At 54.3% G+C, this 5,116-nt stretch overlaps 1 protein-coding gene and 1 long non-coding RNA gene across 3 annotated transcripts in view; one reads left to right on the plus strand and one right to left on the minus strand.

Moving 5' to 3' along the window:
* P2ry2 (purinergic receptor P2Y, G-protein coupled, 2) overlaps positions 1 to 5,116 on the minus strand; it is a 22,966-nt gene that overhangs the window by 13,070 nt on the left and 4,780 nt on the right. Inside the window, exon 1 of one of the 2 annotated variants that reach the window (XM_013511815.1) lies at positions 453 to 476. The exons of the other annotated variant lie outside the window; for it this stretch is intronic. The gene's annotated coding sequence lies outside the window, so the exon portion shown is untranslated. Of the gene's footprint in view, positions 1 to 452; positions 477 to 5,116 lie in introns of those variants that run through there. 2 annotated transcript variants of the gene reach the window in all.
* LOC106148013 overlaps positions 24 to 5,116 on the plus strand; it is a 21,486-nt gene continuing 16,393 nt past the window's right edge. The window contains exon 1 of the long non-coding RNA XR_001233105.1: positions 24 to 289. This is a non-coding gene — a long non-coding RNA (uncharacterized LOC106148013). The remainder of the gene's footprint in view (positions 290 to 5,116) is intronic.

Consider the following 5,116-nt stretch of genomic DNA (forward strand, 5'->3'; position numbering starts at 1 on the left):
CCCCGCCCCACCCCGCCGCGCGCCCCACCCTTCGGCGGGGCCTGGAGGGGGCGGGAGGACTCCGGACAGACCCTGGCGCCGCCCCCGACCGGCCGCGGTAGATAGCCGCCACACCGCCACTGGCTTGTGGACGGCGCCCAGCTGCAGGGCTGTGGGGTCAGCGCGTCCACCTGGGGTGTTGAGCAGGAAGGGGCGCGCGGCGACGATCCCACAGCCTGGCGCGGCAGAAGACTCGCGCCTTGCGCACAGGAGCCCGGAGCGGGTCTGCGTGACGCCCAAGGTTTACAAGGTTTGCCCTGTGCCGGCGTGGCTCCTGTCACTGCCCCCCGTGGGACCTTTGTGCCAACTAGCCGCCTCCGCCCTGCGTCCAGCCCAGCCTGGCTCGCCTTGGAGGGACCAGATTAGGGTACAAAGCTGAGAAGGCCAACGCAGGCTGTCAGTCAGGCTCTTACCTGTCTCCAGCTCCTGAGGGGGATAAGGGAGCCTCCTCTACTCTCCTCTTCCCTTCGTTCTTCTCTCTAGCAGGTCCCTGAACTCCCGTTTTACCTGGCCTCATCCTGAGCTTCTTTTAATCCTATGTCTGCCTTCTATCCCAGTCTGCTTGCGTTCTGTAAGTCACAGACCTTGTTTCTGTCTCTTTCCTGCTCTATGAGCTCAGGAGGACTGGACTACTCTGTCCTGGAAGTCCTTGGGGGTCCTCAATCCTTGAATGTGCAGATTGGATAAATGAATCAGTGCCTTTGCCCCATTTCTGGTCTAGGTCTCAAGAATGTAGGTTCTTTATTTGTCTTTTTGAGACAAGGTCTCGCTATGCAGTTCAGGCTGGTTTTGAGCTCACTTTGTAGCCCAGGCTGGCCTTGAACTCTCAACGATCCTCTTGCTTCAGCCTTCCAAGTGCTGGGATTACAGCCGTGCGGCACCATGCTCAGTGGATAAGCATGCAAGTTCTGACCCAGCTTTAGCACTGACTGGGAGACCTTGGCCCAGTTCCAGTCCTTTTCAGGGTCTTCTTTTCTGAAATGAAGCCAGTCACACTCACACACCTTCCACTATCTATCCACTGTCTATTCTTAGGATGATCCAGGGGCTGGACAAATGCAGACAGGCCTCTTCTGTGGCCCAAGGAGCTTGCCCAGGGTCCGGCTGGGCTCCAGATCAGCTGACTTTGTGTAAGAGCAGGGTGGACACACAGTATTGTGTGGCTGAGCTGCCTCTGAGGTCCCTTGAGACCTCCGCTCCGGAGACACAAAGGGCCCTTGTCCAGCCTCCTCCTGTTGTCCAGCTGGTACATGCAGCTTCCAGGGATTTAAGTATCCTCAAGGCCTGAAATTTTAGGACCTAGGCTTTAGGGCCCCAGTGTGGGAAATTCTCCTTGGATACTGGAGCCCCAGCCGACCCCTTCTTCTCCCTCGACTTAAATCTATTAAACCTTCTATAGTTGCAGCTATTTCCCCTAGAAGAAAAATATCCCTGAATTCCAATATGAGGACCCTGGCCTGGTCTTAACCTGTATTAAACACTCTGGATAGTGGCTGGTCCAGGTTTGACATCCCCTGCTATGGTCCAGCTTCCTTACTTTACAACAAAAGAAATTGTATCCCTGAGATACATGGTGTCGGAGTTGCCATGTCAGATGACTTAGGCCTGGAAAGCAGAGGAAAGAACCTTGTCCTTGAATCCCAAGCTTTGGGTTCATATTCTAGTCTTGTCTCATCTCTCTGATGATTTCTATTTGAGCCCCAGGCTCCTCTTCTGCAAAATAGAGTAATAATAATCCTTATCTTCTGGCCTGTCTAAAGTTTTCTTTTTCTTTCAGAGTTTTGCCCATCATCCACTCCGAGTTCCCCAGGTTTGAGGAACTAATATGTCCTCTAATGAGGGGCTGGGAGTTCAGCTTTCCCAGCACCTCTCCAGGCACTTCCATGATGAGATTTTGGAGGTCAAGTCTAACGCACTCCCCAACAGAGTCCCCCCTTCATACACTCCAGAGAGCCCCCACTCAGCTTCAACTTAAGCACCTTTGCTTTTATGATTTTACTTATCTACGTTTCCTGGTAAAAATTTGTTGAAAGTACACAAAAGATTCTATGGTAAAAGAATTTAGAACTATTGATCCAACCAGGAAGTTGAGGCCCAGTGAGTCACACACAAGCACCTGCCAAAGGGGTAGAGTAGCACTGAAGAAGCCTGCCCTGAACCCCGCAGCCAAGCAGTGGTGGAGGCCCAGGCAGTGTAATGGTCCCTTGGAGGTGGGTAATGGAGCCACGGGGGCATAGGAAGGGTTCCATTAGCACAGCAGGTCAGGGGGGAAGGGCAAAGCCAGCCTTGGCTCCCCCCAAGCATTAGGAGGCTTCCTGTCTTTTCAACCCTGCAGAGGCATTTGGCTCACTCAGGCTTTCTCATCTTCTCTCTCGATTTCTCTCATCTCCCCTGAGAAAACCTGCTCAGAGAATCGGTGCTGGGAGTAGAGCCCCTGCCTAGTTCAGGCTCCAGCCTGGCTGGGGTGGTGCCTGTCACCCCTCACTGCCATCCCCTGCTTCACAGAGACTCCAGCACCCTCTAGATGAAGCCCTCCACCTCTCCAGCCTGCCACTGCTGGCCTCCCACCCCTGCCTAGCCTCCTGCCTCTCGGTAGTCATGCTAAGCGCTCACCCACCTCCTGCCTAGCATTTGCTGTCCCTCTCCCTGAGTGTCCGCTTTGCGCTTCTCTGCCCTTGGCCTCCACTTTCGGGCTCATTGCTTTCCCAGTTCCAGGTGCTCTACCTTTGCCATGCTGCTGTCCCTCTCAGTGTCTCAGTGTCTGTTCCCCCCTCTAAAAGGAATCCTTGATGGGGATCTCTCTGAGGGCAGGCAGGGTTCATGCTGTGCACAGTTAAATGTTCAGGACCCAGTACTGTCCGTATCATGTGGCCAGCGTCTGTATCTGTGGTGCATGAGTGAGCAAGAATTCTTTAGTGATCGCCTTCTTTGTGCTAGCAATCGTGTTAAGCATCTCACTTACTCCTCACCAGTACTCTGTGAGGTAGGCATTACTACTCCCATGTTATATGTTGGAAAACTGAGGCTCACAGAGGGGGGGTGAAAGTCCAAAGTCTCACAGTGAGTCTGGGGTGGGTCCCTGGCACCCTGCTGGGAAAGAGGGCCTTGCTGAGTTCCCAAGTGATGGCTGTACCATAGTATTGGGACCTACACTGGTGGTTCTGGTTACATGGGGCTGGGCTGATTCCAGCAGCTTTGTCCTCCTTGCTGTCTGGATCGCTGCATGGGCCCGCACTCTCCTCCCTCCCGCTACGGCAGGAGCTGTGCTCCTCAGGTTTCCCAGGCAGAGCCTGTGGCTCTGATGCCAAGTGCAGCCTGGCATGCCAGGATGCAGGAACCAAGGGAGGCAACCCTGGGGATCAGGAAGCCTGAACTAGGCCCTATATCCCCCAAAGCAGGAGCAGCTATATAATTTGCAGGACCCAGGGCAAAATGCAAATGGAGGCCTCTTATTAAAAAAATTACTAAAAGTTTCAAGATGGGGATAGCAGAGTATTAAACCAAGTACAGAGACCTTCAAAGCATGGCGTAACTGTACAGGCCATATATCCAGGAAGCCAGCCCTGTCTCCCAGCCTTGGTTTTTTTCATCTGTCAGATGGGAGAATGGTAGCCACCCGATCAGGCAGGGTGAGGAGAAAGTAGGAAGCCTCGAGAACAGCATGGGAAGAAGGCCCCATGGACATCACTGTTGCAGGGTCTCCACACTGGAAAGCTGACCAGCTTTTGCTGAGCTTGACTCCTCATAATAGTGCCCTCATGGACTCAAAGAAGCAAAGGGTCTTCTTCAGGATTGCACAGCAGTTCAGTGGGGGAAGCCAAGATAAGAGCCCTGGCCTGTCTCTCAGCACAGCTGGTGCCTCTTGTAATACAGGCAAGGGAGACAGGGTAGGAGGGAGTTGGAGAGAGGCTGCCCAGGACAAAGAGGGCCACTGTGCAGACACAAAGACCTGACCACAGAGGCCCTATGGGGCTGGGCCAAACAGATGGATGGAGCTGCGTGACTATCCATGGTGACTGGGAGAGCTGCCAGTAGCTGCTTCCCACTCCCTCCCTGGTTGGGATGGGAGGTGGAGTGGCATGCAGGAAATGGGTCAGTAAGGGGAACTGGACCCAGGGCGGTGCCCCTCACACCCTGCTCCAGACCTCCAGAGCCAGGACCTGCCCCACCTCTCCCCTCTCCTCCCCCAGAAGCCTGCTGCATACTGCTTACCACACGGTGTTCTCCACCCTAGTGAGGGAAGGGATCCGGCAACTGACTGTTCCACAGCGCCAACCTCACAGCCCTGCATCTAGTCACTCACAGGGTGAAATGTAAGCCTTCAGTGTGGCAATCAAGGCCCCCTGTGACCTGCCCTTTCAACTTTTCCACACTCATCCATCCCATTCTCCATCAGCCCCCCCCCACATCCCACCATCTCCCTAAGGTTCTGTCCTGTCACCCACAGCCCTGCGTTCACTCATGCTCTTCTGTCACCCCAGGGTGCCCTTTTCCCTGCTTTGCGTGGGCTGAAATCCTTTCCCTTTCACAAACCAGCCAAATGCCACCTCTACCAGCCAGCTCTCCTCCACCCCCTCAGTTGGCCTGAACCTCGCCTACTGACACATTCACCCACCCCGCCACAAATGTGGTATTTACCTGTTCCCTTCAGTGCTCAGTCCATGCTGGCTTGTGTGGTGGTTGTTTGGATCCACAAAGCCAGCCTGGAAGGCGGGGGGCATTTGGTTGGGGCCTACAGGGCAGATGGGCAGCACGAGACGGTACAGTGGAAGGCAAGTCACAAGTGTGCAGAGAAGCAATGGTACGAGCCTGACCCCCTAAGTTTTTCTGGCTCAGTCTGGTTCTTGAGTTCTGAAAGCAATCGGCCCAGAGTGGCAGGAGTTAAATGTTCAGGGGCATTGTCCTTTATAGTGAAGAGGTTCAAAGGGCCAACTCATTAAGGGCTTTACCTGCCGCACTAAGGAACTTTTTGTTTGTTTAAAAAACACCTGCAGGGCTGGGGATTTAGCTCAGCGGCAAAAGCGCCTGCCTGGCAAGCGCAAGGTCGTGAGTTCGGTTCCTGGTACCGGAGAAAAAC

This window comes from Chinchilla lanigera, unplaced genomic scaffold (assembly GCF_000276665.1).
Source record: "Chinchilla lanigera isolate Chin_1 unplaced genomic scaffold, ChiLan1.0 scaffold00013, whole genome shotgun sequence".
Taxonomy (NCBI): Eukaryota; Metazoa; Chordata; class Mammalia; order Rodentia; family Chinchillidae; genus Chinchilla; species Chinchilla lanigera.